Raw genomic sequence first — 10,565 nt, forward strand, 5'->3', positions numbered from 1 at the left:
TCTCCTTCTTTCAACTAGCTCCTTCAAGAATATGACAGTCTCACAATAGCTCTATAAGCTATCCTTCTAAATGCTCTGACCCTTTTTGTAATGGCCCTCTCGCTGATTATGTAGCAATTGAGTTAGGGCTACCAAGTTCCATCTAGAGTTCATTAGGGTGAAAACCATGAACCTGACCTATTTACAAGCTTTTTCCCATTTTCCTTCATTCCCAGAATAGAATTTCTCCAAATATCTTGATTTTTGGAGTTTCCTTGCTTTTACTGCATAAATATAGTGATTTAATATCTAGATATTTTATGAGCAGATTCGTTGGCATAACCTCTTGAACATTACTTAAGTTCACTAAGGCTCCCCCAAATGAGTTGTAAGAGAAGGCGGGCTACCTTCAATTACAGTCCGATGTTGTCTCGTATTTCGCTCTGTTGTTAGTGGAGTGGTCCTGGTAATATGAGTGCAGAAAGATTTTTCACTCGTTAATGACACTAGTTTTGATTTTCAACCTTGGGCAGTTGACTCAGCTGCATATCCCAAGGTCCTAATCTAGCTAAATGCTGGTTTGCTCAAAAAGAGTAACTGATTGATTTTAATGTAAATTTTAGTGTACTTGGTTATTTGTCTTCAGTAGGGGTGTTGATGTATGAATATGATGAGACTCTCGACTTAATAAACCATGTAGAACAATGCTCTGATTTTTTTTTTCAATTTCTTATGCAAACAAGTCTTATTCTACACATGTATCATTTCAAATATTCATGGATTCGTCAGTGCATCTAAAGCCATTCAACACTTGCATAACCGAAAGTTTCTTTTCCCAATATTCCCTAACAACTACTGAAAACCAAAATGAAGTAGCCTACAACTATTTTGATAGAAGGAACAATACAGTTTATCAGCCTTTCTTTCAAAAAAAAATTCTTTTAAGAGAGAAAAACTAAAACATTTTCTTAAAAATAAAATTTTCAAGACACCAAATTTGTTAACATGATACTGTTACAGTTCTTACTTTAGCCCCTTAGACAAGTTTCCCCCCCTTTTGGTCCACAAAATCTTCTGAAAAACATGGAAATGGGAGACTAACACTCTGTTTCTTTGTAAACAGAAAGTTAGTTTGGCCACTAATGCTCCCTGTGCATAGTCAAAGAGCTTTATAAAGCTCTGTGTAGACTAGAAACCTGCGTTAGTGAGGGAAATAGCTCAACAAAGGGTATTTAGGATCAGTTTCTAAAGAGAATGCAACTTTGCAGGATGCAACAAGTTAATGGTGGATCAGAAAAGGATTTGAAGAAGCAAGAAGCTCATAGAAGAAAAAGAAGATCTGAGAGTCTGGGTAATCGGGAACTAGATGTATAGTCCCCGGCGGAGTCGCCAATTCTGCTATGGGGTAAAATGCACAGGATGAAAACTACCCTGAAAGGCCTTCCCAGGACCTTCGACAAACTGCAAGATTATCTGCAAAAGCTACCTGTTACACACATGTTCATCTATCAAACATAAATTGATAGGGTATGGAAAGAGGATTACCTTTGGTTCCTTCTAGATTCGCTTGGGGATCTCCGTGCGGTAAGAAGAACTCCTTCTAAGTCGGCTCCAAGTCGATTCCTGCACAAAGGACAAAGCAAAGCAATCATAGCATATGATTCTGGAAACTAATGTAAGAATATGTAACAAACATGTATAAATGTATAACTTAACTACTCAACTCGACAAGCATCAAAATGAACAAATAAATGCACAATATCGCCGACACTTTGGAGTAGGGAACACAACTACAGTTCTATATTCAGATTGGAAGAGTGATTACAACAATCCATTGTATCAACCTTCCTGACCCCTTCTTCCTCTCTCTACTTCTTTCAGCTAGCTCCTTCAAGAATATAACAGTTTCACAACAACTCTATAACCTATCCTTCTAAATGCTCTGACCCATTTTGCAATGGCTCTCTCACTGCTTATGTAGCAACCGAATTAGGGCTGCCAAGTTCCATCTAGAGTTCATTAGGGTGAAAACCATGAACCTTCCCTGTTTACAAGCTTTTTCCCATTTGCCTTCATTCCCGGAATAGGATTTCTCCAAATATCTTGATTTTTGGAGTTTCCTTGCTTTTCTTGCATAAATATAGGGATTTAATATCTAGATATTTTATGAGAAGATTCGTTGGCATAACCTCTTGAACATTACTTAAGTTCACTAACACTCCCCCTGGTCTAAAAACATGAGTTAGCAGGCTGACTAACGCTCCTTTATGCTTGGTAACAAGCTTTATAAAGCAGGTTGTCAGTGTATAGAGAGCGTTAGTGTGGATTCTGGGCCTGCAATTGTGGTCATTGTTTTAGTGACCTTGTCTTTCACCTCTAAGTTGATGAGGAGGTCAATTTGTCCTATAGCATTCCTGCATAGTGACCCCTTGCAACTCCTCCATGAGCTTTTGTCAGAATACTCTCCCATTCATGTTCAGGGACATATCTACATAGTACTTCATCCAATCCCATTTTGTACAAGTGTCCAACAATCAACGAGAATCAGTTGCTCAAATGACCAACTCCTTCTTTTGCTTCATAGTGTACTCCACAGGCACCATTCCTGTGGTCAGAAACTGAATAATATCCATGAAGTGATCATTTGTGACTAATTGCAAATGTTTATGCATCGAGCAGGTATCTTCAACATTTGTGGGTTCTTCTCCTGTCTCTATTCTTGCTAGATGATGAGGTCCTGCATTCAATTTCCCTGCCTTTACTATAACTTCAAAGTCATATTCCTGGAATAATAACAACCATCAACAAATCTTTCCTCCTAAAACAATCTTATTCACAAAATATTTTAGCGTGGAGTGGTTAGTGAACATTTTGAAGTGCACCCCCAGCAAATAGTGTTTGAACTTCTATAATGCATACACCATAGCTAATCCCTCTCTTTTTATTATGCTATAGTTTTTTATTGCGTTGGACAGTTTCTTGCTTGGAAATGCTATGGGATGATCAATTTCCCCTACTGGTTGTGCTAACACTACACCCAATGCTATGCAAGATGCATCGACATGTACATGGAACTCCTTCTTCCAATTCAATAAAACTAGAATAGGCGCAGTTACCATCCTCTCCTTCGGTACATCCAAGCTCTTCTGGAACTCTTCACTCCATTGAAAAGTCACATCTTTCTTCAACAAGTTTTCCATCGATGCAACTATCTGTGCGTACCCCTTTACAATTTTTTTGTAGTAGTCAGTGTGTCCCAGTGTCATGTGCAGTTGTCTCAATGTCTTTTGTGCTGGTAGGTTCATAATAACTGCAATCTTGGCAGGATCGACCATTAATCCTTGTTTACAAACTACATGTCCCAACAGTATACCAAATGGTGCACAAACTAGGCACTTCTTCAAGTTCAATGAGATCTAGTATTGCCTACATGTATCTAGTAACAACCTTAAGCTTGCCACATGCTTCTTTAATAGACCAAAGATTGTTCAATCGTCGAAGTATACTTCCAGAAACTTGTGTATCTTTTATTTGAAGGCTTCAATTACAACTCTAGAAAATATAGCATGTCCTGTAGAAATTCCCACTATAGATCAACAGATTATGTAATATACTAAAACACAATACAAGATCTACTTCTACAACACTTTTTGGAAGCTTAATCGAATTGAGCAAGATCAAGAGAACACATATAACTGAGAATGAGAAATCAATCACACATAACATAGAAGAAATAACCTAGGGAAAGCCTCAGCCTAAAACCCCAATCTCTGTATTATCATACAAGTGGAAATCTTGTTAAATTTACAAAAATAATCAGATCTCAAGCTATCATGCTCTCTCTGCAATCAAACAATACAGCTCACAGACTGAATAGACATTGTATATGTCCTCCTCAAGCCCTCCAAGCCTCTTATTTCCTTGCGTAGTTTTTCTTGGGGTCCAGTGAAGCCACATGTGTGAATTGGCCTCATCACACTCACTAAACCTGAAAAAGTAATTGCTCAATCCTCAAGGAAAGAATTCCTTCTGCATGCAAGGAATATTCACAATGGAATATTCTAGAAACTGATAGTAAATTACCCCTCCATCTGATCTCAACTGGGTCTCTGTCTGAACGGACATGCATGAGTTATTTATGAGAGAATACTCAGTTATCTGAAGTGCAGTAGTTACATGCATGCAAGCATTAACTAACTGAACTTACATTAATTCAACAAACTGTTTGAATTAATCTAACTGGACTTGACTCAGTTAACTGAGCCAACTAATTACAACTCATCCTTATCTCTTTAACTGATGGATAAATTCCTCAATTAATGGAGAAACTGTTGCATGTCCCCACATAGAATTCATGTTTGATTTTTCTTAACTAATTAACTCAAGATGAATTAATTAATTATTTTACAAATAGCTCCTAAGATCAAATTCGAATTTTACTTCACTATTTTAGTTTAGGGACTGACTAAAATAGGAAGGTATCCCGAAATGCTATTCATAGAATGCTATTTTTAGCACTTCCATTTTTCATTCCCTATAGCTATGTTCAACACCGGTTGAACTGTTATTTATAGTAGTGCTATTTTTATCAATTCTATTTTTAGCATTTCTTGTTGCTATTTTCAACATGTGCATTCTTTAATCCAAAAGGAATCACAGTGTACTGATAAGAGCCCCACTTTGTCACAAAAGTCGTTTTATGCCTATCTTCTGCCACAATTTTGATCTGATGGTATCCTGAAAAGCCATATCTGAAATAATAGGCCTCTTGTCCTCCTACATTATCCAATACTTCATCTGTAAATGGTGTAGGGAAGGGGTCATGTAGGCATGAATCACTCAATTTCCTTAAGTCAACACAAATTTTGATTTCCCCTTTTTCCTTATTTTCCTAAACCACCATGAGACTTACACATTTAGACTCTTCAACAAGTTCAATTATCCCAGCTATTAACATTTTATCTAATTCTTCTTTCACCTTCTCCTTGTATTTTGGATTCAAACAATAATGTCTCTTCTTGACAGGCTTTGCATCCGGCTTCAGAGGAATTCTCATGACTCCCAAATCTACTAATATGCCCTTCGTATCTGAAAACGTAGTATGGAACAACTCCTAAGCTTCATGCAAGAGATATGTTATCTTTATGACTGTGTCTTCATCCCAGTAATATCCTATTGTTGTGTACTTCAGTTCAGCCTTTGACCCTATACTCTTCGACCTCATCTTCAATGGCTTTGTTATATTAGGCATCTCTATCTCAGGTCCATTTACTTCACAATGGCCTTCTGATTCTTTGATGTTAATATTGCAAGGATCTTCATTCTCTTCCCCAAGGATATTATAGCATTCCATTACATTGTGTATCTGTGCAGCCCAATCAAGTTTTTAGATAACTAGAACTTCGTTCTAAAAAATATTCTTCTTAACTATATTCAGGGTCACATCTATATGTGGAAAGACATCTTCAAATCTGAATTTCATTATAAATCCATAAACCATTTCTTCTAATCTAGAAGTACCATGTCGAAACTCAGTTTCCAGATGCTAATTCTGAGGAATTATCCCCAACATATGGATGAATCCATGCAACCATTCTTCTCATGGAATTTCTCCCCAAGTTGTCTTACAGAGCTATATGTGGTCTCTAGGATCATTCTAGCCATCATACTTGTCTACAAGCTCTATTTGTACTTGAGAAAATCTTACCCACATCAACCTTCTACATTTTTTCCAATCTCCTATATTGCTCTTATGAGTACCCCACCATCTAGAATGAGTAGCCCTCAGTGCTTGATCCAGAGCTAACAGTCTCTGACATTCAGGTACTTGCCTTTCATAATCTATAAAGAAAGCATTTACATCACCCAAACCATCATATAAAGGTAAATCACATACCTCAACTATCATACAGTGCACTACTTTAGTGATCCTTGCACATCACCTTGTAGACACTTCATGCAACCTATTCTACTAATTTTCCAATTCTTCTTATGAATCTGAAGTGCAGGAACTATCTTGCTCCCAAGTCAGTTTTCCATCTACAGTAGGGTTAATCCATTCTTCTTCTTTTGTTGTTATTTGGTAAATGTTGTCGATGTCATCCACGTTGTATTCTTCTCTGACATGTTTAGTATATCTTGCTCCCTTTGATAGATCTAATGGCACAATAACTCTCATATTATTGCTTTCAAATATCATTTACCTTTTCTTCAAGTTAATTATAGCCATGTTATCAAATGCCCAATCCAATCCAAGCAATGTGGGGTAGGGATTACTGTCATCCACAATCTCAATCACTTCGAAGTCAATGGTAGTGCGCACTCCATCAATGTCTAATGTGATACCTAACAATATTCTTACAAGGATGATCTTATGTTGATTCGCCATCTTCGACTAGATGGTTGACCATTGCAGCTTCGGCTTACCCATCAATTCCCAAGTTTTCTTTGATAAGACATTAACATCAGATCCTAGATAACCTGATCCATGTCGTATTCACCAATCTCCATTGTAAGCCTCATTTCCTTTCCAATCTGCTTCTTGTGTCTATGCAAATTATTCATTGCACGCATCTCCCTTTATGGTACCTCTTTAGGAGCACAAGAGTATATCAATTCCTGCAATCCCTCTATGGCCTTATGATTTCTCCGTAACTTCTTACAAGTTTGTAGAAAAGACTTCAAAATATTCAAATCCACATCTTGTGTCGATACTATCTCATAGTTATCCTTCTACATCAGCTACATGGTAGAGGTCGAGGCTCCATCATCCATAAAGCTTTGCCTCGCCTCCATGAATACTTGATTTTCCTTCAGGATATCAAATGAAGGATATTTTTCAATACTTTTCCTTACCCATGTAGCTTTAGCTTCCTTTTTCCCATTGGCTTCATCATTTCCAGCCGCAACTCTGCTTCTTTTTACAATATCTATGTGTGGTTGATCCTCCCTTGGCTCAGTGGTCATCATTTGAATATTTGTTGCACGCTATTGGTTTCTTTTCTCCTGCATATTTGTAATAAGGATAGGGAATTCTTCTATCACATGATCAAAAGACTTACAGTGATTGTAGGTTGTTGTAGGGTTTTGACAATATCTTGCAAAGTTTCCAACCTATCCACATACATTGTAACAGACAACATGGCCACGTCCTCGACCAGCTCCTCCTCCTCCTCTTCCTCCTCCTCCTCCTCCTCAACCAACGTGCTGGCCCAGATCCTTATGTGTATGTCCCTCAGCTTGCAGTCTATAAGTATCAGCAGTGCACTCCATCATTAAGTCATAAATTCGACAATTTTTCTCATCATGGCCTACTGATCTACAAAAGTTACAAAACAGTTGCTTCGGGGTCTATACATACTTCTGTAAGAGATAGCAGTCTTCATAGCGATGTTGACCTCTCGTTCTACAAATCTTGCACCACAAACCTAGGTTTACTGCATTAGGTGCTCCACTTGCTAAATAATCTCTAAACACGATGAATTGATCCTTATAATGACACTATGACTTGCATTTTGTACACCATACTTATGATCTGGTCTCTTTACCTTTCTTGAGGTCTTGCAATTCCAAGTTCAGATTGGCTAGCTGACTTTGTGTTAGTTGTACTCCTACATGATTATTCCTAATCAGCAAAGCTTCTAGCTTCATCTCAATCTCCAATGCTTCATCTTGAGTCGCAATCTTCTGTTGTGTCAAAGGTAACCTAATATGTGGCAACAGCGTGACTATGAACCATTCTTTATGTTGTTCTGGGGGTATATTAAATCTTACTTAGCCCATCAACACCTTGAATCGTTTACCCAACTCCCACACATATTTATTCGTTATCTGTTTGATTTATTTTAGCTCTATGATACACTATGATTATGATTTCAGCTTCTTGAATTTTGATACCAATGCTTTCTTAATTTCATCCAACGAAGCAGTTGGTTAGTCACAGAGTACTTCATATACTACATTAGCGTTCTTTCTCACAGTGACGTGACGAGTTGCGCATTCTTTACATCATCACTAGTGATCTATCTTGTTGTCCATACTGCATCATCTACAAACTAGAACTAATTAGGATCCTCTAATCCCAGTCCCTTAAAAATAGGCAGCTTAATGTCATCATCCATTCTCCTTCTCGGTGGGCTAGGTGGAGGGCGAGGGGGTGGGGGTGTAAGGGAATTATGGAGAGGGGAATGGGGTGTAAGGGGAGTGGATGGATGGGGAATCCCAAAGACGCCCTAATTCTTCTAAACTCCTAACTTCGATGTGCCTTCAGGACGCGGGGGGGCATGCCGTGGGGTTGCAGGGTTACTTCTTTCTTCTTCACTCTCAGATCCTCCTAACAAGGGGCTATAGTCAATTTCAATAAAATTCTTTGGATTTGTTCTATATAATTTTCCACTTCCCATAGACCCTAGTTCAGGCTTATTTCCTCTTCATCCAAACATTAATATGACTGCATTCGCAAAATCCCCTTTTTACACAATAACATCTTAAAAGATCTTAAGAAATTATCCCATGGTCCTTTGAAAAATCTTCGTTCAGCTTCATTATAGGACACAATTGCATCTATCATGAACTCAGTGATAAATCCTCCCAAAATGTTATCGATCCATAATCAACAACCCTTGAGATACTATTACTTAAGTTCTTGAGTCATAGTATCAATTCATGATTCCACTCCTTAGGTTCATCGTTCTTGAAACAAGCCTTATGCTCAGTAAACTTAGATACCCACTCATACAATTCAATGTGGAATGAACCAAAGAAGATTTCATATTGCTCTTCGAATATATACTTCTGCAACGAGTCTTCACCTAATAATAAAGGGTATTTGTTCTCTTTTTTTGAAAATTCTCCTTCTTTCTGTTCAACCCACTCCTAGATTTCTTTCTTCGATGGAGGCCAAAACATATCCCTTAAGTAGATCTTAGTCTCGACAACAAAACCATTTGTTGGTTTAAGGGCACTTGACCTAGGTTCAGACTGTGTTGCACACCAAAAATACCTTCAATCACTGGATGTTTCGGCAACAACTTGCAAGTAGATCACAGTCTCACCCGAAGCAGTTATGGGAGGTTGCAAAACCAGGTTTCTGCAGCCAGAGGGATATGCGCGTTATTGTGTCTGTGTATTTACTTATGTCTTATATCTTCCTACAACTTAGTGTACATGAATAACTTCGTGCTAATGATTAATCTTACAGATTGGTACTTAAGGCATAGATATAACATAAAATAGTATAACATGTATTATTTCATATAATTTAGTAAAAAGAACGCATAACAATATCAATAACAACAGAGAATCAACATAGAAATATACGCAATAATTCACCAAAACTTTTTTTTTTATTAATAAGGATCTTCAATACATGCTCTTCCCTGACCCGCGCACCTAGCTGCAGGTGGTCTATGCACTTAGTTGTAGACTCTTTAAGGTCTATATTCACTCAGCTACAGAGCCTTCGCCAGAGATACAGACTCAAGACAGAGAATAAAAACAATCTATGCTTAGTTCTTCTATATTCTTCGACAAAGTATTGTATCTACTTATATAGGTTTCCATACTAAAAAACAATTGTCCACATACTATGAATCCAACAAAACAATGACTAAAACCCAATATCCATTACAAAATAAGGGGCTTTGACCCACCCTAAAGCCCCTAAAACATTGCGCAATGAATATAACTTCATCAGCTCCGCGTGCTCCACTCCTCAAAATGCAGTCTTTGACTCGAAATTTGGACCAAGCTGGGTTGCGCCCAACACTTAGGATTTAGAAGCATTGGTTTGGTAATTGGATTTGTGTTGTAGGCTAGAGTAGACTTCAAATAAACTCAACTCATATTTTCCATGATTATTTACTTTGCTACAATAATGAGCATTTGATGCATATATTTGGCTAACTACAAGAACTGTGTTGATTTGCAGGGGTGGGAACACCTTTGCATATCTACCTTGACCTTTCCATCCTCCCCCTAAGCACCTCGCCTTGCATCCAAACTCTACCTTTGAATTCACTTTGTTAAGGTAAACGAAGGACACCGTGGGCACTAGGTTTGGTGCAAGATATAAGACCTCTGAGGGGCAGTAGGATTGGATAAGGGGCTCCCACACACTTCATTCACCTCCTTATAAATTCACCCACCTTCATCTATCTTCAAGACACCATTTTTTTCCTCAAAAATCTCTCAGACCCTCCTCTTGTAGCAAAATAGGTCCTCCTGTAGTAATACAGGACCTCCTATAACAGACCTGTAGCATTATTTTCTTCAACCAATTTTACCCTATACTTTGACTCTGTCATATTTAAGTTAAGACTCTAGGACCACTCCAACCTCATCATTTCCTCACTGTAACCATCAAATAGAAAAATATAGTCAGAATTATTATTTTTCTTCGTTGGTATGTTAAAGATTAGATTCCTCATTTTTCAAAAAAGTGTGAGTAGATAAATGATGCATGCAATTAGGTTATTGATTTGATTAAATGTACAAGAGCATGATTTCTTTCTACAAATAGAGCAACCTTTTCCTTTCATGAAATTTCAAGTAGCATTTACATGTAATGAATGGAATTTTCACCTTTG

Source organism: Pinus tabuliformis, chromosome 3_1 (assembly GCF_031772625.1).
Source record: "Pinus tabuliformis cultivar Carrire ecotype Pingquan chromosome 3_1, CPIR1, whole genome shotgun sequence".
Lineage (NCBI taxonomy): Eukaryota > Viridiplantae > Streptophyta > Pinopsida > Pinales > Pinaceae > Pinus > Pinus tabuliformis.